The following is a 25,705-nucleotide window of genomic DNA, read 5'->3' on the forward strand; positions in this document are numbered from 1 at the left end:
TGACCCTATCATCAGCTATCAATTGCTACTATGCACAGAATAAACTGCATCATGAATGTTAAGCTGCAGAAAGAGCACTTCTTTGGAGCCCTTAACTAAAAGCAGAAAATGCTCAGTGACACAGTTAATTCTCCTCAAAAGCCTAAAGATAACCTTGTCCGTTCCCCCTTGCTTTTTGCTGCACTGTGTTCTAACAGTGCTGGATAATACGGATTGAAGGTTTTTATCTCCTTTTCAGCAGGGGACAAGCAAAATCAGGAACAGCTCTGACACCCTGCCTAGAGTGATTGTGTGGCATGCTCCTTGCCTGGGAGCACAGCCTTTGTGCTTTGTGTTGTGATGCGAGTGTCATAATGTTGTGACACTGCAAATTGATCTGCTCTCTTCATACATATTTTCATTACAGAGATGCTTTCACCTTTGCTGCCTGGTAAAAAATGGATGGGAATCTTTTGAAATGCTAAGAAAAGGAAAGAATTGAAAGGAAAAAGTGCTTCACTGAGGCTATGGAAAGACAAGAAAGAATAACTACAACAAACCTTGACGTAAAATCAAACAGCAGTTCTGTAGATGACTGCTGAGCACTAGTATATTGACTGCACAGGAAAAGTTGAATTCAGGAGGTAACTCACAGTAAACTGAAAACAATATACCACAAGCCATGGTTATTTTAACTTCATGTTCAAGGGACCAAAAAATTTTTGCTTATTTTTTCTTAGATTTTATTTGAGAAAGGTTAATAATAAATCCATTAATGTAAGTGTCTGGGGAGATTTGGCAAGTCAAGCAGCAATAAATAAAATTATTTTTTGTGACCTAATGTTTTTGTTGCACATCCTAGAAGGAACAGAACAGAGAAAATATGGGTTGTATTGAAACAATAACAGACAAAAACTGTGAAAACATGAAATCATCTCTAAACTGAGTGCTTCTTATTCCATTTTTTTGGGCTGTGTGAAGCACAAAGCACTTCTAATTCATAAACATCACAGCAATTTTTCTTTTGTAGCTACACTGTTGGTTTTTGTTTTTGTTTTTTGTGCTGTATGAATTCTTAAGGATTATGATACTGAATTAAAGCAACACAACAGGAATGCACCTATTTTCTTTGCAAATCTAGCTGCGTAGATTGTTGAAATTATGATGCTTTGATTTAACAACAACAAAAAGTATATAATATACAAAGAAGATAATTCTGCTGTATAGTGCATATGTCCTAATTTTGAGTGTTTTTCAGACCTCTCAATCATATTGCCCCCTTAGTTATCCATGTGCTTATCAGACTTATAGACTTTTACCAAGTTTTTCAGGAAAGTTAGGGTACCTACCAATAATTATAGCAGTATTTCCCTATGTTAGAGTCCAGTGCTTTGATGTTAAAATACTAGTTAACATGCTAGGAATTTTCATCATAATTAAATCACACTGACATGAGACCCTAGTTAATTTTGTAGGCTTTAATTTGCTGTGAATTTCAGAAAAGGTTTGTAGTGCTTTATATAAAGATATCAGTCCATATCAACCTCAAAACAGTTTGTAGAATAATTGGAGATTTGCAACATGTTAACTAAGGTTCTAAGGTGTATTATCACTTGAATTAAAAATTAAGGAAATTTCCCATTAATACTCTGACTCGACAGGAAAAAGAGGAGAGAGACCATCAGGTAAGAAAATAAATTAGGTTGTAAATGTGAACTCGAAAAAATAAATAAAGGATGGGGGATGTAGAGAGATATTCCATGGTGCAGACACAGCCAGATAAGCCACAAATGCACCACTACATGTTATGGAGGGTTGATTTTCTTTCCTCTGATTGCAAGGATTTTTATTTTTATTTTCAAAAATTCAGTGCAATGCCTCAAATTATATCTTCCTTGGAGACCCTGTCATTAATAGATAATCAGAATGCATCTCCAAAATATTTATGATGTCAAAAAAGTCCAGGAAAATATTTTTTCTGAACCACAAAATCTAATCATTTTGTTGATATATAGTAGTAGTTAGTAACCTAAACAGCCACATAGCATAATTTTCATTGGGAATAGGGTGAACCCAAAAGAGGTGGTGGTGGAGGTGGGGTAAGGGGGCAACAAAAAAAACAACATGCCTAGATCCATAATTCATTCACCAATACTGCATGACAGCTCAGTTATTAGCAGCAACTTTTTGACTGGTTACAAGTTTTTCCACTCATAATGCAAGGTTCCACAATGTCAAGAAAAGCTGAATAACACTTGCTCTTGTCATCCTCCTGTTTCTGGTGGTCAGAAGAGGAAATGAGGTGACCATTTGCACAAATAAAGCATTACAAATACCTAAAGAGACATAAGATAAAACAGAAGCTGAAAGTTGATCCTCAAAATTTTTCAAAGAAACACTCTGGGGAGCCAACATCTTGTAAGACCATCAGGATTTTGTCAAGAATGTGACAATGATGAATTTTAGGCACTGTAAGTAAGGATTCAGCAGGAGGCACTGCTTATGTCATGTTAAATCACAAAATTCTGCCACCCACTTCATAGGGCTAAATGTCACTTGAATTAATTTTAAAAGCCTAAATTTACAGCAAACATCATTCAGAAATTATCTATGAATAAAATGACTGATTATAATATTATTTGGAGGAAACCTTTCATGTCTTAATAACAGATTATGAATGACCTCTGATAATCTAGCTTCTCACCTTTGTGTTCTGCACAGTTCAAGCTTTAAAATTCTAGAGCTATATTACTCTGTTGCAATCCTATACAGCAAAGTAGGATGGTGTGCTCTGTATAAGCTATTTATATTAAGAGCCAAGAAAGTTCCTCTTTGATTTCATACTCTTGGCTCCTGAGTGAGATGCAACCAAACCCTAGGAAAAGGAGTTTGTATTTAGCTTATCACAACCTACTGTAATACAAAGTGACACAGGGTGAGTAAATGGCACATGACCTCAGCACTGGATACTAACCTAGACCCCTGACTTCCCAGAGAAGGTTGTGAAAATAATGCATTAAGAACAGGGAGACTCTACTGGGCAATGCTGTATTCTGCAAACATCAGACAGCAATTATGCCACAGTCTTAGATGACATCCAGAACTTCTGTGAAGCCAGAAGTTGGAGAATATGAAAAAGGCCACTCCAAATGTGGGGAATGCAATTTTTGAGAACACAGTGATCTTACTAATTTGGAAGAAAATGACATATATTTGAGAAGGAGTGTATATACCCATCCTGGATTCCATTCAAAACACACTGACAACCTGCTTCACAACTTTTCCACATCAATGGAACACCTTCCGTTGGCTTCAGCAAGCTTACAAAAGCTTCTTCCCACAAATTAACTTATCAGATTTATCAAAATACTGATGAGATGTTTGCATTTTCTGATAAGGAAATTTGTAATGTCAAAGAAATGAAACCAACATCCTCATTGACTTCCATCTGTAAGTTTGGTGCATCTCTTATCAGTCAGGTACTTTCACTGATTTCTCAGTGCCACAAAAGAATCCCTTAAGTAGAAAGACAACGTGCACATTTATCTGTTGACAGTCACGATCAGGGATAACTCTTTACATGTGACAATATCACTAGTAATGCAAAAACAGCATGTGATTTGCTTTTAAAATCCTCATCAGTCTGTTTAGCAGCAAGGTATCATAGTCTTTCACAGCTCGTAATAAAGAGCATTTATTTAACCAAGAGATCACAATATGAAAAAATGTGGAAGGACAGGAGAAAAAGAAAAAAAAAAAAGGAAACAAACAAAATCTTGAATTTCTATATTAATAAGAAAAAAGTGAGTCTTGGCATAGTGAAAAGCATGGTGGAAAAATATCAGAAATAGAGAGAAGCCTCCTCACAGATTCCTGCTCAACACAGGCCCTTCCCCCACCCCCACCGCCACTCTCTTTGCCTTCCTCAGCCTTTCTTTTGAGCTCTAAGAGTGTTTCCCGGCCTGTTTCTGTCAATCAGTTGTCAGAACAGCAGCTGCAAGGAAGTGTCCAGGGAATTATTTTATCCTGAAAAACACCCATTTAATGTATCTGAAATCTGCAGTAGCATGTTAAAGCTTATTGGTAAGGAAATGTTTTCCTATTGCCTGCTCTTCTACCTCCTAAGGCAGGTGGTTTGGTAGGACACTGCAGATCTTGCTGCCTGACTACGTGGTCAGTGAGAATAGGCAGACCCAAAATTTTTCCTCAAGTGAAAAGAGAGAGAATTAAACTCAGAAGGAAATAGTGTGGATTTCTTTTTTCGCCTTTCCTTTCCTTTCCTTTCCTTTCCTTTCCTTTCCTTTCCTTTCCTTTCCTTTCCTTTCCTTTCCTTTCCTTTCCTTTCCTTTCCTTTCCTTTCCTTTCCTTTCCTTTCCTTTCCTTTCCTTTCCTTTCCTCTTCCTTTTCCTTTTCCTTTCCTTTTCTGGCACTGAGGGGCACGGCATTTGACCTGCAAGTGTCTTCCAGGTCCTTTTCTGGTTAAGAACCAGAATGAAGTCTGAGTGTGACTGGCGATAAACTGAGGTGGAGGAGTATGTTATAAAGATGGGACATCTGTCAATTGCGTATAGTAGATGAGATAATAGTATTCATGGAGATAGGTTTTCTCTAAATGACACACTTGATTATGGAAGTTATCCTGTGATCCACCTCACTGGGATGCCTTGCTGTGAAACCAGAGTGTCCAATAGGAACGTTAGTAGACAGGGAGAAGGTTATACCTGGTTTTAGGAGCACTCTGGCTAGAGAGTTTATTACTACCATAGAGACAAAGATGTACACTGAGGAATAGAGCTGGTGAAGGGGAAGACCTTAGGATTGCATATGGCTTTAGTTTCATATAAAATAAAACATAACCTTTCCTGAATTATTTTTGATTATAAACTCATTCAAGTGATACTTTTCCAGCTGCTGTCCCTGAAGTAACTCCTTACTTGTGTTTTATTTTTTAAATATATAAATAATAAACAATGAATTGATAAACATATCAAAACTGGCATATTTAGACTTGCCATTGGATCATTCAAGAACAAGGTAACAGAAAGTCTAAACTGCCCCCCTTCAGATCTCTTTTCACCTTTCAGAGACTTATTAATGGGTTTACATGTGGGAACTGAGGTTTCCTCCCTCAGTGTTGTGTCATTAGAAAAATGTAAGTGGTTCAGGTAATTCTGAGCCTTCCATCCCAGACAATTTCACAGGAAACACCAAGCCTTTCAAACCATAGTGATGAGGTTGAACATAAACCCAAAGCTCTAATTCTTGCTGACATACTGAAACAGATCTACCCAGCTCTAATACACAAGACATGGTTTGAGAAACTGTGCTCCAGGTTGAAATTTGGTATGGAAATTTGGTATTTAATTTGATACCCATAAAAATCATGAATGGATTTGGTTAAAAATATACAGCTGAACGAAAAATTGTCAGAAATGTCATATAACTGACATCTGAGGAAAGACCCCCATGGAAAATGCAGGAGAAAAAAGAAACAATGCAGGAGCAAAAGTGGGGAATTTTTTTTTTTATTTTTTTTTTCCAGAAATTAAGTGGGATTTATGGACTGCCTAGACCTTGTGTCTGGCCTTTCTGAAGAGTTCCACTGTACATTGGAAATAGGGAGAGATAAGACATACAGTATAAAATATGCCTACAGACAGATTAAAAAATTAAAATATAGCTGCAAGGCTATTTTGGGGGGATAAGGGATGGTGTTATGGGATTGGCATTAATTCAAATGCAGTTAAGTACATAATTAACAGAAGGAATAGCATAACACTGAGAAGAAAGAAGAAGCAGCAAAGTAGCTCATAGAAAAGGAAGACAGGAACAGTTTTGACTTGACTCACTTGACACTGCACTGTGTGCAGAGCTGGGAAAGACAATTACTGAACTAAAAGATAAGGCAGTAAGAAATCATTATGACCATGTACCCAAACTGAGCAGAGGCTGGAGTGAACCCTACTCTGTGCTTCTGCTCTCAGTCCTATTGCTTTCTGCGTAAGAGAGAACATTCATCCCAGAAAAAAAAAAAAAAAAAAAAAAAAAAAACGTTGGCTATCTTTCCTAGTATCAGAGGGTGGAAACACATCAGGCATAGTGGCTTTTCCCCACTTCCAATTTCTTTAATAAGCTGTAAAAAAAAAAAATATATATATATAAATCATTTTAAACACTTGGTTGGGAAAGAAGAGATATGATTTAACCTCATAAAATAACACCACACATGTAACTACTAACCATAAGAGTGCTGATCACTGGCATTAGAATTCATGTTGCTCTTTTTTCTAAATAGGCATTTACAGGCATTGTGCTAGCAGCTGAAGGGTGATCATTAGCAGCCCCTGGGATGTGATTCACAGAGTCTGTAAGTACATTTCCCTTTTTGCATTTTTTTTTCCCAGCCTACTGATAACCATTTGAACGTTGGAGCCAGCAGACTGAAATCTGTACAGAGAGAACACGGTCTTTGTTCACCTTCCCCATAGACTGGCATAAAGCCCTTCACGTAGTGCCAGGGCCCTATCACCATTCTTACTGATGTCACAGTATACAGCCCAAAATAAAACAATAATCTCTACTTCAGGTCATTCACAAGTTCTCAGTACCCTATCAACTCGTGCAATTTTCAGAGATCATCAACAACTGTGGAAAAAAACTAATAACATGAATATCAACGTGAAATGAACGCAAACAATATTAAATGAAGCTCAGCCATTTGGTCTAAACAGTGAACAAAGTAAAAAAATGGAAGTCTTTACACTGCTTTTCCTGCCTTTCTGGAGGAGGTAGCCCAAATTCACCAAAAAAAAAAAAAAAGAAAAAAAAAAAAGTCAACCCTGAACCCTGTTAGATATTCTTGTTTTCATTTCCCCTGCCTCTCTCTTTCTCCAACCAAACTCACAGTTCTGTGGAAGTCCATAGCATTATTAACTTCATCTCAGGGTGCCAATTAAACACATTTAAGCACTTCTGGAAATGAATATATATTCCAGGTAAATTTGCATAAGGGTCTCATTTTCCTATTGGCAAAATAAGTGTTCAGCTAGAAAGCATTATTATTAGACAAAAAGATTATTTCATGTAGGTGAAGAACAGGAGAGGTCTATATGCACACAGACAGGACTGAGGGTGAAGAGAAACCCTTTCACCCACCAATCCCCTTGGGAATTGCCTGTAGGGAGGAAGGGTCACTTTGAGAGTGGAGCAAAGTCCACTCCTGCTTTCTCTCTGATTACTTCCTAGAGATGTGAAACTTGCCCTTGTTCATCAGCAAGCCTGACTGCAAGAGAATTACAGGGTGATGCTGAGAAATGCCTTAGCTGTTGCTTGGTTAGGCCTTTTGATCTCTGCTGGCTTTCCTGATGAATTCTCCTCAAAATGCTCAAATTCCCCAATTTCCAGATGCTTCTGGATTTAACCAAAAGCCTGACATCAAATGTGAGAGACATTTGGAAACTGCTTATTGAGAATAAATAAATTAACCATTTGGCAGTATTTCTACTTATTTTCTCCCCCATTAATACACCATCTGCTTCTCTTAACTTTTTGGTGCATTTGTTCCGAGTATCAGCGCAAGGACACTTCTGATGCTTTTGGTGGCTGAAATAAAGTTACTATCATAATTTTATCTGAATTGTCTTCCCCCCTTAGACTTAAGTAGTTTGGGGATTCACATGTATATAGCATTGGAGTCGGCCATATATATAGCATTTTTTGACAACCACCTTTCCCATCTTTTTTAAAAATTAAGAAAGAAGAGGATCAGAGAGGTTAAAAATACTCTTACTGAAACTGTCAAGTTTTAGATTAATTTTAATGTCTAGCCTTTTTTTGTAGCCCCTTCAGGAAGATCAAGCCAGAAACACTTCAGACTGTGAGGCAGCCAGAGAAGATAATACCATCACATTACAGTATCAGACTTTTGACACAGATAAAAACTTTTCAGGAGCCTTTCATAAATCAATACCACTAACAGTGCTATTTACATGGTCAGGAAGAACAGGGAAACTGTTACTAAAGTTTTGGAACCTGATAGGACTTTCCTCTGAACCATTTATTGCTTGGACGCTTTCATGGCTCCAAAAGCTGATAGATTTATAAGAAAGTTTAAGACTCAGCTGCCATAATACAGCTGCTAAGCTAGAATTAGTATCATATTCAAAAGTGTTATGGCTTTGTCTGGGATGGAGTTAATTTTCTTCATAGAGGCTCACGTGAATCTGTTTTGGATTTTTGACAAGAACAGTGGTGATACCACACCGATGTTTTAGCTGTTGCAGAGCAGTACCTGCACAGAGCCAAGGATGTCTCTGCTCCTCATGCTGCCCTGACAGCAGGCAGGCTGGGGGTGCACCAGGTGCTGGGAGGGGATACAGCCAGGACAGCTGGCCCCAACCAACCAAAGGGATGTCCCACACCACGTGGAGTTGTGCTCAGCAATAAAATCTGGGGGAAAGGAGGAGGAAGGGGGAGATGTTTAGAGTGATGGTGTTTGTCTTCCTAAGAAACCATAATGTGTGCTGATCCCTGCTGTCCTAGACATGGCTGAACACCTGCCTGCTGATGGGAAGTAGCGAATGGACTGCCTATTTTGCTTTGCTTGTTCCCATGGCTTTTGCTTTACCTAATCTCAACCCATGAGTTCTCTTACCTTTACCTTTCCGATTCTCTCCCTCATCCCACCTAGGAAGCGTGAGGAAGTGGCTGGGTGGTACCTAGCTGCCTGCCAGAATTAGACCACAGGAAAAAGTTATTACTCTAAGGTATTAATTACAGTGGAAAATCCAAAAGAATTACTTAAAGTGACAAAACAAAGGAGTATGGAAACTGCAATCATAGTTAGGTAGAAGGATTTGGGGGAGCAGAAATCTCCTGGTGATAGGCTTACTTCACAGAGTAAGACTTGTCTTTTGAGTTATGTGAACACATACTGAACAAAACCTGGAAAATACCACTTAAAAAGCACCCTTGAGTGACTCAAGGTACTCCTTGTTTACAAGGTTGGGCTGGAAAAGATAAATCATTCAGTTTCATGGTTTTCCATCAATCTTATCCTCATGTTATTGAATAAAATCTTCCATCTTTACAGATGCTTTCATTTCATAAAGATCTAGAGTATAAGCTATAACTATGAAAATAGTGGTTACTGCAATTTCTGCAGTGATTTGAGGAATTTAGGAAATTTCTGGTATAGTCTAGGAATTTTAAGTTTTGAAGTGAGTTAAAGGGGGACATATCTGGGGAGAGGAGAGTTTTTCTGTCTTATGGAACAAATATATAATGTTTCAAAAATATATCAGAATAAAATAAAACTAATCACCACCTCTTCCACAATTCCATTTTACCTTCTATATCTGGGAGAAACAAACAAACAAAAACAAAAACAAACAAACAAACAAAAAAAAACAGCATTCCCACATCTCAAAATTCCAAGAAAATAAATAACAGATTTATTAACTCCATACTTCATATATAGTCACTAGTGAAGAATCAACTTTTGACTGAATCAGAGCTGTGGAATGGCAAAGAAAATGTAAACAAACAAAAAAAAACATTATTTAAGACGTCCTCTCCTTTTTCCTTTTGTCTAGCTAATATCTACTAGAGATCTACTAAAGATGTACGGGTTGTCAAGTGCTCTTGCTGAACTCCAGAGGCTTTCAAAAAGATATTAGGCTTTCTTTAAGAATAAGATAATTTCTGAGCAAACTCTTTGGAATGTGGACTTGCAATGGAAGAGTTATATTGTAGGGAGGAGTTATGTTGAGCAAGGACATGCTGCACTCAAGGATCAGCCTCAAGAAACACAACATAAACTTTCCACAGCCCTCAGGGCAATGGTACATGCAGAAACCTTGGTTTACCTTGGTTTACCAAAGCTGCTGCCTACTCACCTCTCCTGGTCAGTCTTACTATAAAGTATTTATACTACCAAATTAAACCATATCTGTTGTTCCAAATAAGTAGTGTCCTCTGTCTAGCCCGGTATGTTATTACAGTGATGTTTATCATAGCTTCGACCTGTGCTAAATAACATTCCCCTTTGTTTCAGAGGATAAGTAAACTTAATATTAATACATGGGTCATTCTATGTCTGCTAGCCTCAGTGAAAGAGGACAGTCCTGAGCATGTTTTGTGTACTAGTCTAGATACAGGTTAAACATCCTAGAAAGCACTGTTTCCCATCTCAGGCTCTGAACATCTTCCCACCCCTTAATACTGTAGAAGAAATGTCAAGTCTCTTTCTCGCCTTTTCATTTAAATAAGGGGTAGAATATATGTCATCAATAGGTAAAGAATTTTGCATGCTTTGAAGATGAGGGCAACGTATACACACTTATAGCCAGGGTTGTTTCCCTCCACTTCTCCATCAAATCTTTTACGTCTCTCTCAACAAATCAGGAAAAATGTCATACCTTCAAATAATCAGAGTAGGTCCCTTATCTACACACAAAGATGGCACCTCCTGGCACTTCTGATACAATTTACAATATAGATCTTTAGGTAACACACCAGTTAATTTGATTTCTCCAGCTAAGAAACCAGAGGAGATCCTTAGAAGCACCTGACCTTTCTGCTACTTATCTAAATAGAAAACTCAACTGCTATGAGATTCACAAGCTGCTCATCCTAATCAAGTGTTCTTCTGCCAAGCTGTTAACCACATGAAGCAGCCTGTGACCCAGCTGAAGAGAGCCCACAGACACACCACATCCCTCCGATGATTTGAGCAATTACTCTTCTGTGGTTTGGACACAGATGTCTCTTTTCCATTGTCATATATAGGAGTAGAAAGCAGCTGAAAAGGCTTTAAGGAGTTGGAGTCAGGATTCCTGGTTTATTCTCTGGCCTGAGAACCACATGATCTATAACAAACCCCAGTTATCATTTTCCCTCCTGATTTTTGGCTGGTTTTAGATGATGGCCTTGACCTATGCTGTAGTGCTTAAGGTCTCAAACATGCTGAGTCTTTTCAGATCAGATTGAAGTTAATGAGATTTCAAAATATCTCAAAAGTATAGATCCTTTCTAACTCACCTGGACTATCAAAAAAAAAAAAGTTATCAAAATTCAGACTTTATTTTATGTATATACATATATATATATATGTATATACATCTTGATGTGATCTTAAACTCATTTGCCTCTTGAGCAAAAATCAGAAAAGACTTCCTTCCTCACCTCATGACATGGTGTGGCTGAGCTTATTCATATTCCAGAAACAATGCTCAAGTAGAAAATGCTAGAGGCCATGAAAGGCTTTATCAATTTGCTTACTTTCTCAAGAGTCAAAGGCCCATGCAGAGCCACACTTCTGGCACCATGCAGTCCCTGCTGCCAGGGGACCCAGCTGTCTGGATCCAGTAAGAGGCTGCTGAAAACCTCTCTGCAAAGTGAGAAAGCTGTTTTTATGCTGACACTGGATTAGTCTGAGATGAACCACTGAGCACAATGCAGCAGAGGATAAAGCTTTTACGTCTGCAGCTGCAGATTAGGACTGGCAGGATAGTGCAAATCAGGGAAAAGAAATGGACGTGCAAGAGAAAAGTGTGCCTAGAGCCCCATGCCTCCTGCAGAACACTTGGTCTGCCCAGCAGCCAAACACCACAGGAGGTGACACTGCAGATGCTGCCCAGGTGAGAGAACTACTGGCTGCATGAAGGTATGTCTTGAGTGCGTGTCCAGCAGTAAAAATAGCAACAATAAGGAACTAAAAAAACCTACAACTTGCATCTCAGGAAATATGTCCAAACTCTGTAGGAGGTGTAACTTTACTCATGGTGCATATGGAAAGGTGCCACTGCTGCATCAGTTGGCCTGAAAACTTCCTCTCCCCACTCATTAGTATGAATGCAACTATGCATTTTTAGGCTGAATGGCTTCTTGGTGACTGAACCATGCCTGTTGCTAAGCCCCTCTTGATTCTTTTTGATCTTAGACACTCCAACAACTCAGTTTATTTACCTGTAAGTAATGCAATCATTCCAAGCCCGTGCTGGTAAATCCTTCCTATCCTATCTGTAGCTTAGCAAGGGCCCTGATCCCCAAGGGGAACATACAGATTTATAGGATTGACATTCTAGTCTGATCTGCTTTATAAATTGAGTTCCTATAATAAAAATATATTCTCTCTTTAGAGGAAGAGTCTCCACTGGCTTCATAACTGTATAGGTATGTATTTACCTATTTCATCTCAAGTATCCTTCAAGTATTACAGCATCTACGTATGTGTGTGTGAAAACACAAACACATGAAAGCACACACAGAGCCCTGCTATAATGTTGTATAATGCACAGGTGTGAAGGGCCCTCGAAAAAGAACGGAGACAGAGAGAAAATGAAATAGAAATAAAAGGGCAACACTTCAGGTTTTTTGATGGTACACTGATAACTACCTTAAAGTAAGAGCCCATTATTTTGGTAAGAGTTAGGACTCAGCAACCATGTAGCATTCTACCTCCTGATAGCATTCCTGTTATCTCACTGGCATAATATCAGGGATGCAGTCATAAACCATTTCCCATGTTTACTTTTCTGTTTCTTTGACTCATTTCAAATCTTTGACCCTTTCCCCTCCTGCCTTTTTACTTCAGCTCCTCCACTGTAGCTTCAGAGCCACAAAGAAACAAACAAGATAAACAACTATTGCTGGGCATTATGTGAACGTTTTCATTTTTGACTCCCATCTGTTGTGCTCAGCTAGAACAGAAGTGGTGACTGTTTGTTGATGTCTGTGGAATACTGATGCGTGCATTCCCATAAATGCAGAGGTTGAGGTGAAAATCGTAACAGAAGGCCATGGGATATTGAGAGTGACTAGTAGCTAAGGACGTGCTCATGATTCATGTCTAAAAACAAATGGTGATACATTAAAAGCTGCTCTTTCAAAGAAGGTGAGTGTTCCCAATACAAAGACATTTAGACTTCTGCTCGGATCCAAGATTCCTGGTCCACAAGCCAACCTAAGTTTTGTCAACACTTGTAATGCCCCAGAGATCAGCGTATAGTATGGTATTTTATTATTTTTTGTTTGTTTATTTGTTTGTTTTTTCCCCTGAAAATACTGATTGTAGATGGCCTGTAAGCACCACGAAGTTAGCTCTGTATACATTTCTTATTAATTCCTAGACAATCCTAAACCCAACAGCAGGAAGAACTGGTGTCTGCTTTTTCTGTTTCAGAGGGTGTTATCTCTGACAACACCCATGGCTTGCTTGCCTTCTTGCACATCCAGACATTTTTTTTTTTGGACCTCTCTTAAGGGATACGTTGGTGCTGAGTAATGATTTTAAATTATTTTCCCTTTGAGGAGATGATGTAAGTACCAGCATTCCCTAGGCAAATCCTTCTGTCTTTACAGAGAGTGAAAGTTTAGAGCTGTAGTTTTTCCAGGGATAGCATGAATTCTCATGTCCATTCCTATCAACCCATCTCAACACTGCCTTCAGTTCCCATTCTATAACAGACAACCACAACTACCCAAATACATTCCAGATAGATTTCAATTTATTTTCCAGATGGAGGTCTTAACTGCTGCTGAAGCATGATATCAGCTTTGGTGGAAGTACCTGTTGATCCGATGTAATATATCCTATGTTTTTTTAAAATATGCCTGCCTCATCTTACAAAGTTTCTTTATTTCTTTATTTCTCTTTCCTGTTTTTACCTTAATGATAGTATTCCAAAGAATTCCCCATGCAGAATTTAATGCCATATATGCAGCCAGTTCTCTTATATTGTTTACCGTAGTGATCTGCTTTGAAGGAAAGGCCCAATCCTGAAGTTTGTTTGTTTTAATTGAACATTGATATTCCTTTCCGACCCCCACCCCCAACTTCATAATTACAGGAGCTTTATGATTAGTTACAATATATATTGTATAATATATTATATTATACTTATAAATATATTATATATACGTACAATATATATATATTATACATATACATATATACAATATATGTATACTATATATATTATATATATGTACAATATATTGTATAATATATTTATATATATAAAATTTTATTATATATAATATATAATAATATATTTATATAATATATATATAATAATATATTACAATACAATAATTACAATTGCTTAAAAATACCAAGTCTTGCAATTGTCTGATGAGTTTGCAGAAAATCCATCATTCATATCAATTGTAAAAACAGCATATTACTATTGTCACATGGAAATAATATTAGAGCCTCCCAGAGAAGAATCATGTCCATAGCTTTTATACCAGACTACACAAAACACAGCTGCATTGTATGAACAGCAATTCATTCACACCCCTGGGAAAATCTGATCGCAAACAAAACTGTCACAACAGACCAAAATCTACATCTGAATGACATACATCCCAGAGAAACAAACAATAACAATGATCATCACCATTATTATTAATAGGTATTGCCTGGCAAACTCTTTGCAAACTGAATTGAACATCTCTCTATTAGCCCACGCCTTCTGCAAATGGTCCTGACAGAATAATCCCCTTGACAATCCTAATGTGCATAAGGCATTGATGGAAGATACTGAATTATGAGCCTCTGCATGCTGAACCAGCTGTCTGGAAAATGTATCTTGGGGACAGTAACAATTTGAAATGCACTGTGAGATCCTTTGTCATAGATTGCCTGCCTGCAGGATCATTCCACATGTCATATAAGGACATAAAAGTGAAGTACGGGGGTGGGCAACCGAATGCCCAATAGCTGAACCAGAGAGGGAGCAGAAAATCCTTTAGCCTAACTGTGGGGGTCAGTGGTGAGAAAATGGAAGGCTAGCTCTTTGTAGCTCAAATGCTTTTCTGATCAAGGGTAATGGAGGTGAACGCTTCGACTTTGGCACAGTAGATTTTTTCAGAGAGTCTTCATGAGGATGTGGAGAATTGTAATCCTAAATCAGGATCACTTAGTGTAAAAATAAGGCAGATCTACATATTAAAGTAGAACAAAGCACAGAAGAGGAACGTAGAGAAGCCAAAAGATATAGTGTACTACCATGCTTGGCATAAAAACTTCTCAATCAGGAAACTAAAGAAACAAAGAAAATTCTAGTTTGAAAGTTAAAACGGAACCAGTGTCAAAAAAATAAGGATCCTAAGAATCTCTTTAAAAGTGACAGCAATAAATTTGCAGGGTTGGAGCAAGGCCAGTGTATGAACTACACAAATCTGTGCAGGGATTTGGAGATAAATACTGAGAGTAAGGTTGAACATGACAGGGGGAATGCCATGAGCTAGCACTACGTAGGCATAATTGTGAACATGCAATGAACAACGGGCAAGGGTGGAACACTCAGGAGAGACAATCATGGCTAGAAAGTTGGAAACAGGACCAGAGACGTAGGCTGTATGGATAAAGACATCAGGTGGGATTCCCCTCCCTACTGCTGAGACTCAGAGGCCAGACCGGCGACCTGGAGTAACCGGGGGCACCGCCTCTGAGAAACCTGACTGCAGTCAAACCACTCATGGGTGCTTGATTGCCAAGGCAGAGCTGCTTGAAAATGAAGGCAATCACATCCTGACTTTCCAAAGTATTGAGTATGATAGCACTACAACGACACTTCATGATGCAAATAAAAAGCCCAAGGTTTGGATTAATCAACTTTCAGTCCATCTGTAATTTGATGAGATTATGACTGGGAAGGTCTCAACTTCAAAATGTGTGGGTGGTCTCTTCATGTAAGCATGCAAACCTCAGACTTTTGTCCCAGTATCTTGGGAAAACAAAATGCAAATAAGAATCCTACAAAAACAGAAAAGGCTTCTTAATGGTTTTTAGAACGTTCTTTCTACTCGGATTGTGAATGTTGCAGGTACTTCATTTTCTCCTAATATTGCATTAGAATCCAGAATCACAATTAAAGGAACAAGTACTATTTTTGTAGTTATTGTTGTTTAAATCACATCAAATAAACATGTCAATAAAATGTCTGAGTTCGTATTTAAATTCTCAGAAAGTTAGTGAGCATTTCAGTCTGGGTCTCTAGCCTATATGCATCTTTAAATTTCAGAGGAATTTCTTGGCAGTAATTTGACTCAGTGAACTCTAATTGCAATGAATCCAGTGCACAATGTGTTTTGGATGGTTTGAACATTAACTTTTAACTTTCAAAATACTACTGTAAACATATTTCAAAGCAGAAGAGAGCAGGCTCTGTACACAGATTCCTGAACACTAACAACAACATTGCAGAAGAGTGTAAAAACACTCTGGTGTGGCATAAAATCTGAACTTCTACTTTGGGGCAGAGAAATACAGCCTTCCCTTTCTGTTGTCATCAGTCAGTCCCTTGCAACAAAATTGGTTCTGTTATTAACAATGTAAAATATCAAAATCCATGCAAGTGGAAACAAAGTCATCCAGATTTATACTCTGGCGTAATGTCTTCATTTCGAGTAATTTTAAAAAGCTTTTCTTTTAAAACAGATGCTTCAGCAGCTTCTTTAGTAGCTTCCTGGATCTCAGTCTTTGCATGTCAAAATCTTTTGCATATCATGTCAAAATTAACTATCATTGTCAAAAGCACTGTAAAGAAAGTGCATAGATGTTCAGCTGTAAGATGGGAATGGTCTCGGTCAGTGCTCATGAAACATTACTTAACACCTAAATGATGTTTTTAATTTCACCCTTCTCAACAAAAGAAGGAAATCAGGTTTATCAGTGCCTTTACTCCCATAATCTGTTCTTCTTTTTGTAGAAAAAGAAAGGGAAATAAGGTCTTCAGCTGTCCTTTTCTTGTGAAGATTTTGGTTAAGAAAAGCACCTAATGTTTTCATAAAAAAATAACAAATGGCCAATATCTTTTTCTCTGCCGTTTTTTTACCTGTAAGTACTACCATGGCTCTTCAGGCAGCAAAAGTCCTCCCTTATGAACTGCATTCACCACCTGGTTCCTCTGCCCTTTGACAAGGACATCAGTGATGAGCTATAACATGTCCACAAGACAAAGGACTGGTACTTAGAAGATGAGTCTCTCAGGGGGCGTTAAGAACACAGACAAGGTTGGCAACATGAACAACCTAAGCATCTCTGAAGCATCTCTGAAGAAGCAGAGAGGAAGAATTCAGAATTAAAACGTGGTTTTCAGATGCAGCTCTTCAGATGACATTTTGCACGTTTACTTTTTGAGGTGGAAAGGATTTTATATATTATGAGAGGAGAAAAATCCTACCTTTTTCTAACAAGATGTTGTTCTTTTGCTTGCTCAGGGAAAACTGAAACACAAGCGAGGGTAATGTTGTGCCTGAGTCAGTGTGCTCATCCTGAGTCAGTGTCAGGGTAGAAAGGGGGGTTGTAAGCCTGACTGCCAGAGAAGTGCTGCAATAAAAGCCCTAATGAAGATACAGCCTGAATAACAAATGGTGATTAATGAGGGTGTAACTTATTTCTCCTGCTGAACTGGAATAAAGTATACTGGCATAAGCACTTTTACTTTGGTAATAACTATATTTATGCTATGGTTCTTTACCAGTTTAATGTATCAGCAGAGGTTAAAAAAAAAAATCTTCCTGGTGTTGACAAGACCTAACCAATATATGTAAGGTAAAATTTCAACAGAAAACTGGATCAAGTAATTTGTTATGCTGAAAATAACAGTAATTTATACAGATAGTCCACTCCCTCTTTTTCTTCTATTTTTCCCATTGGCCTCACCCCAGACAATAAGTTCAACTGAGGTTACATCAAATTTTTACTGACAACACTGAGTTTAACATCAAATTCACCTAGAATTTGTTTGCAGTTTTAAAAAAAGTAAAACAAAAATAATGAAAGGCTACAGCTGGAATGTGCTTGAAATCACGTTTTCTCTCTTTTTTTCTTGACATGACTGTCACTCTAAATTCAGACAGTTTGGCACTAATTTGTACCCAAGTAAAATAAATTTTCCATGGGGTAGCATGAGAATGGAGTTGTACAGTGTCACAAGATGTTGGTCTCCTCTACAAAAGGAGAGAGAACATGGCTGGATCATTTTCAAAGATGTCTGAATAGCCTTAAGAGGTACCAACATTCATGTGGCAGCATCAGGCACAAGTAATGGCTGGCAGAGCCTGAGTGCTGAATGACAACCACTGCAAGGAGGTACAGCACTGCTGTCAGCATTACACTTTAGAGGCAACGGTAATTCAAATTGCACAGTGGCTGCTCTTGTGGAACCTAATGGTCCCATGGTACTACTGTACGACCATGGTGCCTTGGCCAACATCTCCCTTGTCAATAAAATGGCTTTTACACATCCCCAGCTGCATATGAACTACTGTAGAGTACATCAGAAGAGTTGCTTTTTTGCACAGTCCCTGCGGTACTCTGCTTTCTCCTACCTCATTTCAAAGCAATAGCAATCTCAGAGAAGCTGACAGACACACGACAGACAAACCTGGTGTAAGCTGCAACAAGCTGAGCCCTCATTCTTTCCTCCCCTGCTATAGAGCTTGCCCATTTTAAAAGGACTTTGGGAGATCCTTTCTGCAAGAAGGACATGGTGTGAAAACCTAATCATTCTTGAATTTAGCCTATTGAATACTCTATTTTTGAATGCCAAGGACATCCTTCTTGGGATACATACTCCTTTATAACAGCTTCAATGTGGTTAAAATAAACAAATGAATAAATAAATAAATGTAAGACTTTAGAAAGCCCTAATGGCCTAGGCTCAAAACCTCAGGTCCTGTACAGAGGATAGCATGACTTTTGTGCCACTTGGCAGTTCCCGTAGATGGAAAACTATTACTACCACTTTCAAACTTTGCCACTTAGCAGCATTTGCTGTCTTTGAGTAAGATTTCAAGGCTAGATTTCCAGTCCAGAATTCTACATGGTGTCATATTTATTTGGTATATTTAGTGCAGTGCTAAAAATACAGCAAGATTGGTTAAGAGCGGTACAAACCAATCAGTTGATTTACCTAGCTTAACTGCTTCCTGACATTTGGCAGAACAAGTGTAAACATGGTGGACAGCATGGGGGAAAACAAAGCATCTTTTTAAATCAAGGAAAAGCCTGCCAGCTGAATACTGCAGTAAAACCAAATAATTTATATACCTAATGGCTCCCAGAGCCCTTCTCTTCTTTAGGTGGGTTGTATTTACTGGCCTCTGTTATGTAGTTCAGGTTCAAAAACATTCCACAAAGGCTTGTCTTACCTGATAAATCTCCTTGAGAAAAGCCAAATATCCTTCACTGAGTAATTTAAAATACATTATGTGGGTTATTCATTGCTAACGCTGGAGTGTAAGCTCAGTTTAGGGTTGTTTACCTGTACTCAGCAGCAATCAGCTTGTTGTGCAGCTTGGACAAAGATTTTCCTCCATGGTTTCTTTAGGGAATAGCAAACATCTACTCCATATCAGCACTCACTTTTTGAACAAAGCTCATCACATTGCAAATGTGAACCACCTTAATAGGGAAAATACTTGGGTACTGTTGTCAAGAACAGTACTTTTTGGTCTGCTTATTGCATCACAGAGGTGCAAATCTTGGATAATGGCTAGAAAAAATTATTTCTGGATGGGGTCATAAATAAACCATATTCCTAAATTTGAGTATGACCAACAGTCAGTTTAATTCTGGTCCCCCCCAGCAAAAGCATTCACTTATTGTCATTGCTGGCAGTCTACCCATCAAGGGATCTATAATAAATACCATCAATTTCATTCCTATTTCTATCACAGTTATCAATGCCACACTCCACTGTACATCATGTAAAGGATGACACCAGCAGTGCCCATATCGTCAGACAAATGCTATTCTATTCTCATAGCTAAATCCACCCAGGAGTCACACTGCTATCTCAGTACTTCAAGCCTGCTCTTCAAGCCTGTGCACTGAAGCTTGCTGGAGGCAGAGAGCCTGGAGAAATATAGCATCATGCTTGTGTACTTAGGCAACCCAGGCAGGGAGAATATAAACTGATCCAAGTCATCTCTAGCCCAATCTAATAGATTTTTATTTTTTAAGTTCTAGGAACAAGAATAATGAGCTGTAATAGGGATGAAAACTCCCAAGGCAGCTGATCCTACATGTTACTGAATGCCAGCTTTCATGCTCACTCCTCTTCTTTGCAGTGTTGATATATTGAACGTGTTTGCCACCAGCATCTGAGAGAAAAAGACTAGAGGAGGATTTTGCATACATGCGTGAAAGCCTTCGTCAAATCCACGGTGCTTATCCTGTTGCTGTCAAAGAAATTCTCTGAGGATTCAATTTGGACAACTGAAAAAAAATGTGCTGGGGTGTTTTTTTTTGTTGTTTGTTTGTTTTGGTTTTGTTTTGTTGTTTTAAAGCTAAGTAGTTTTCTGAGTAGTATGAATGCACTTATAATGGGACAATCCATGTGATAAAAGCTTTAATCACAGAGGCCAGGCATCCACAGCTGGATTTCAATTAAAATGTGTTATTTATACCTTTTAATTCCTTGCCTCCAGTCATATGCAGTGACTACTTTATCATTGATGCAATAAAAGAAGGTGCACATGAAAAGGGACATGGATGAGAACAAGCTAGTTATTAACTAAGGGATTATTCAGTGCATAATGCATCGCAATAGCCTCCATTAACTGAAGGTCACTCCTCCCACCTTATCCAGTCCATTCCCCTTCATTTGTTTAAGTAACTGACAACTTATTAACACCTCATTTGTAAACACTGACAACCATATGGTGTTAAGGCTCCAGCCTGCCCAGGGAACTTGTGGTAGTTATTTGTGGGAAGGTGGCACCTGGGGCTTGCAGCCAGGGATGAGGCCCCTGTGATGGTGGGAATGGATGCATCTACTCCATTCCCCTCCCCAGACACTGACTGGGCAAGCCACCAGGGGTGGAGGTTTTTGGATGAAGAGGGGTTAGGTGAGAAAGAGAAATAAGAGTTCACAGGAATGCTGAAGAAGTCCAGAATTATAGCACTCAGCTTTCACATGATTTTTAGGGTATCACAGCCTGTATCCTTGCTCTGGATTAGCACTGATGCATCAACTTTTGATGGCTTCAAAGGGGATTGAGCATTGTCACGCTGATCATAAAAACCTCCACCAGCTATTATGGAATTTCAAGAAGTCTGAAAAAAAATGGTCTGTACTTCAGGGGTCTGAATGTTAACCAAATTTGGATTATACCGTGGGTTCACATTCCCTGATCCCAATGGAAAATCATAAAGGGTCGGATCCTGATGTCCTGACTCAGGCACAGGGCTGTCATCAGACTTTAAAGTTCAGTTAATCTCTGCTCAAAGGTGGTGATAAAATGTTGGGACTACAACTGTAATGAAGGGAACTCTGATTTTGTACTCAAAAAAAAACCTACACCAGCTATTATGGAATTTCAAGAAGTCTGAAAGAAGAAGTTTGTACTTCAGGGATCTGAATGTCAACCTAACTGTGGGGAGGAAAAAAAAAAAAAAGCCACAGAAAAACGAGAAATTCAAAATGTCATGCCAAAGTGCTATTTTATTTCTCCTCACCCCACTTTTTTTTTTTTTTTGAGTCATGGGGAAAGGGAGTAAATAGCCTGACATATACTTCTAATGGTCAATTACAGTCCAGAAAGCATTCAGTGTTTGGATGGAGGCATAAATCAGCACACAGGTTGAAAACATATCACTGAAAATGAAAAGATGCAGATGCAGATTATGATGGGGCAGGAAAAACCCATAGGCTCTTAGAGCTATGAGATGGAGTGACCAATTAATAAAATACGTAAATATTTATGTACAAAGCACTGTTTTAAGAGGATGTAACAGCAACAAGGTAACAATAATAATCCTCACTGATCCTTACCTGGGAGATGAGTGGTTGGAAAGCTGTCTGGCAGAGAAGGACCTGGGATTACTGGTTGATAGTCGGCTGAATATGAGCCAGCAGTGTGCTCAGGTGGCCAAGAAGGCCAACAGCATCCTGGCTTGTATAAGAAGCAGCATGGCCAGCAGGTCTAGGGAGGTGATTGTCCCCCTGTACTCGTGTCCTGGTTCCAGTTAGGACAGAGTTAATTTGGGGGAGGGTGAGCGAACGGCTGTGTGGTGTTTAGCTGCCGGCTGGGTTAAACCACAACAACTCGGCTCTGGTGAGGCCGCACCTCGAGTACTGTGTTCAGTTTTGGGCCCCTTGCTACAAGAAGGACGTCGAGGTGCTCGAGAGAGTCCAGAGAAGGGCAACGAAGCTGGTGAGGGGTCTGGAGAACAAGTCTTATGAGGAGCGGCTGAGGGAGCTGGGATTGTTCAGCCTGGAGAAGAGGAGGCTCAGGGGAGACCTCATCGCTCTCTATAGGTACCTTAAAGGAGGCCGTATAGAGGTGGGGGTTGGTCTATTCTCCCACGTGCCTGGTGACAGGACGAGGGGGAATGGGCTAAAGTTGTGCCAGGGGAGGTTTAGGTTGGATATTAGGAAGAACTTCTTTACTGAAAGGGTTGTTAGGCATTGGAATAGGCTGCCCAGGGAAGTGGTTGAGTCACCATCCCTGGAGGTCTTTAAAAGACGTTTAGATGTTGAGCTTAGTGATATGGTTTAGTGGAGAACTTGTTAGTATTAGGTTAGAGGGTGGACTGGGTGATCTTGGAGGTCTCTTCCAACCTAGACGATTCTGTGATTCTGTGAGAGGAGGTACATTCATTCCCACCATCACCAGGGCCTCATCCCTTGTTTCCTCACAGTTTTGGAGGTACCAGCTAAGACATTGCTTTCAAGCTCATCCTTTCGTGATATAACACACCATGAGTAGAAGTGGGTATGATCAGGTCGAGCAGCTGCCCAGAGAAACACATCACGCTAAACAGATTTCCTGGTACATCCACCATTTTTCCAGCTAAATCCATGTCCATGTAACAGGGGAGATTTCCATGCACTACAACTCAGAACCCCAGTGAAGATTTAGATTTACATATATACGGCTAATTCCAAGAGATATTATAAGTCAATTACAAGAATTCTTGCAATGTACTACACAAAAGCATAGACCTTGGAATACAGCATGGTCAAACCAATTTTGGAAAAAGGTATGAAGCCAACACTTCTCACAGAATCACCGAGGTTGGAAGGGACCTCTGCAGATCATCTAGTCCAACCCCTTTGCCAAGCAAAATCACCTACAGCACATTGTGCAGGATGGCATCCAGGCAGGTTTTGAATATCTCCAGAGACTCCACAACCTCTCTGGGCAACCTGTTCCACTGCTCTGTCACCCTCACAGTAAAAAGGTGCCCTTTCATATTCAGATGAAAATTCCCTTCTCTTTACCCCAAACATAAAAAGAACTTGTACATACTTATCCATTCTCAAAAATGGGTATTTTTCATAACACAAAACCCTCAAAGCTACCATGGTTTGAAACCCAACAGGGTAAACTCTATGGAAACTGAGTTTTGTCCCTGTTTTGAATTTTACAAGGAAAAGCTCCAATCTAGTTTCAGTGTGGTATTTGGTGGTGTTCAGAACAATGTCTTATTTACATTGAAGCTTCTACTAGAAATTAATTATCATGAAGAGTCTTTGGGATCAGTCTCGTATTCTCAATATTTGATAATTTCTTTGAAAGCCCTGTCCCCAGGAGCTGTGATATGTAGCATGTTGTATACCAAGAAACAAGCACATTCTGAAATTCTTGGACAAGGAGATCATGGCATAAAACCTTAAAGATTTATTATAGTCTTTTGTCTGTCTTGTAAGCCATCATTCAGTATCCTTAAAGAAACATGAGGTTTGATTCAAACATCTCTCTGGTGGCCCCTAACCAACTATTTTAGTATTGGAAAATTTGCTTTCATTCATTCTTAAGAGTGAAATGATCCTTGACCTTGAACTGGGTTTGTGCATCCCAGGAAACAGGATAGTAACTCACAGTGTAAATACAGCTTGGAATATGTAATTCAAGCCCACTCTACATGGGAGCAGAACACATACTCCTGTCAGACAATTTTCTCAACTAACACACACAGAAATTTCAGGTTCCAATTCTCCTCTGCTTAACACTACCAGTGCAAATTAATGCAGAAGGACTGTTGCCAAATCAACATCAGAGCATTTTAAATTTTGTTTTGCAGATTCATAAATGATAAGAAGGAAAAATGTGGAGAATTAAAGCCTGGTTCTATACACAGATATGGGTGACTACTGACTATTAACCTGATTGTGTATGTACACTTTTTTTTTTCCTGTGATGAAATGCAAAAATATTTAATTGGCTCAGGCATGTTTTCCTTCCCCAGTCTACCATACAAACACAGTTAAAAACCCTTGTAAATTCTGGAGACTTCAGAATGACAATTTAAAGATTTGTGTTTGCCTGCATTTTAATAAGACTGCTGATACTCACAGGTAATTGCCTATTTCTTAGCAGTTGTTGCAATAATTCTATTTTTCATGAAAAAATGTCAATTTAAGCTTACAAAATTCAGCTTTTGTTTGTCTAGTAATAAAACGCTCTGTTCTTGATGCATAGATGAAACCTCATAAAATTAGCAATGATGGTGCTCTTTGCCCTTTAATACAATACAATACACATTTATCTTAGCATGAATCCTCACAACTTTAGCTAAAACAACAGGAGAGGACCAGAAGAAATATGCTATCCTTTTTCCTCCCATTTCCTGTGCATGCTTTGTCCCTGAGTAGAGAAACTAAATCTCTTATATTCAACATAAAGGATATCTAAAATTCAGGGAGCAATAGGGAGGGAGTCTGGGGCTTTGAGTCACCTTACAGGAAGAATTATCAGCAGGGAAGTCCCTTGCTTGAATTCACTTTCTTATCACAACTCTACTAGTAGAAGCAGTTCTGCTGGGAGTCCCCTCAGTGGCCAGCTCTTGGGATGGTAGCAGTGGCATTAGTCATGGTGTAACTACAATAGGACTCCAGGCTAGTTTAGCTCACTACATAAATAAGCAGGTGCTGCTGTTTCCTCTTTCTTTTCATGTAGCTCACCGTATATACAGTTGCAATTCCAGACCCCTGTATCTCTCCACTTCTACCCACCTTCTTCACAGGTTACTGTATGGTTCTTCATGGGAATTTCCACATAGGATTTGGAACACTTAGCCAGGAGAAGATAAAGTTTTGGCTCTCAACAGAGGATGCTCCCTTTCTTTAAAATCAAGATATTCCTCTTGGTCTCATGATTCATCTTGTGTTAGGACATCAGAACAGACTATATACAAATGTAAGGTTGAAAATGTGCTCGATAACCTTCTCCCCAAGTTCTAAACTCCTCCTTTGACACAATGTGCCACGGACATTCATTCCTAATATGTGAGACTGTGCTGTGATAGCAGTTGCTGTCAACCACAAGTCTTGAAAATTGAAGTCAGCAGATGCTTCTCCAAATTAAATCTCTAAGACTTTGGAGATTCTCCAATCCGAACCTCTACCAGTGGCATATTTTAGCAAACCAGCTTCCAGCACATAAATCCCATATCTCTTTCCAGAGCCAAAGCCAAAACAGACATTTCAAAGGAGCTTTGGGCTTCTTAAATTAGCTTTGACAATGGACTTGACAATAGCAAACAAGTGTCATTTTGAGAACAAGCAGCAGAGCAGTATTCTTGGCTGGAATATGCCTCAGTCTACGTACCTGACAACCGCAGCTATAAATAGGAGAAAGAAGGGGACAAGGGTTTGTGCAAAAGACTGTGTTTGTTCCTCATTTCATTTTTTATTTTCTTTGACAATCTGTTTGCAAAAGGATTGGAATAAACACTTGTCCACCAAGGAAATCAGAAAGGATA

General features: G+C 39.0%; 1 protein-coding gene across 5 annotated transcripts in view; it reads right to left on the minus strand.

Annotated features, from left to right (window-relative positions):
• Nucleotides 1-25,705, minus strand: part of LRFN2 (leucine rich repeat and fibronectin type III domain containing 2) — a 227,500-nt gene that overhangs the window by 103,010 nt on the left and 98,785 nt on the right. The window contains exon 1 of one of the 5 annotated variants that reach the window (XM_083829394.1): nt 17,172-17,191. The exons of the other annotated variants lie outside the window; for them this stretch is intronic. The gene's annotated coding sequence lies outside the window, so the exon portion shown is untranslated. Of the gene's footprint in view, nt 1-17,171; nt 17,192-25,705 lie in introns of those variants that run through there. 5 annotated transcript variants of the gene reach the window in all.

The sequence above is a fragment of the Anser anser genome, assembly GCF_964211835.1.
Source record: "Anser anser genome assembly, chromosome: 3".
Classification (NCBI taxonomy): Eukaryota; Metazoa; Chordata; class Aves; order Anseriformes; family Anatidae; genus Anser; species Anser anser.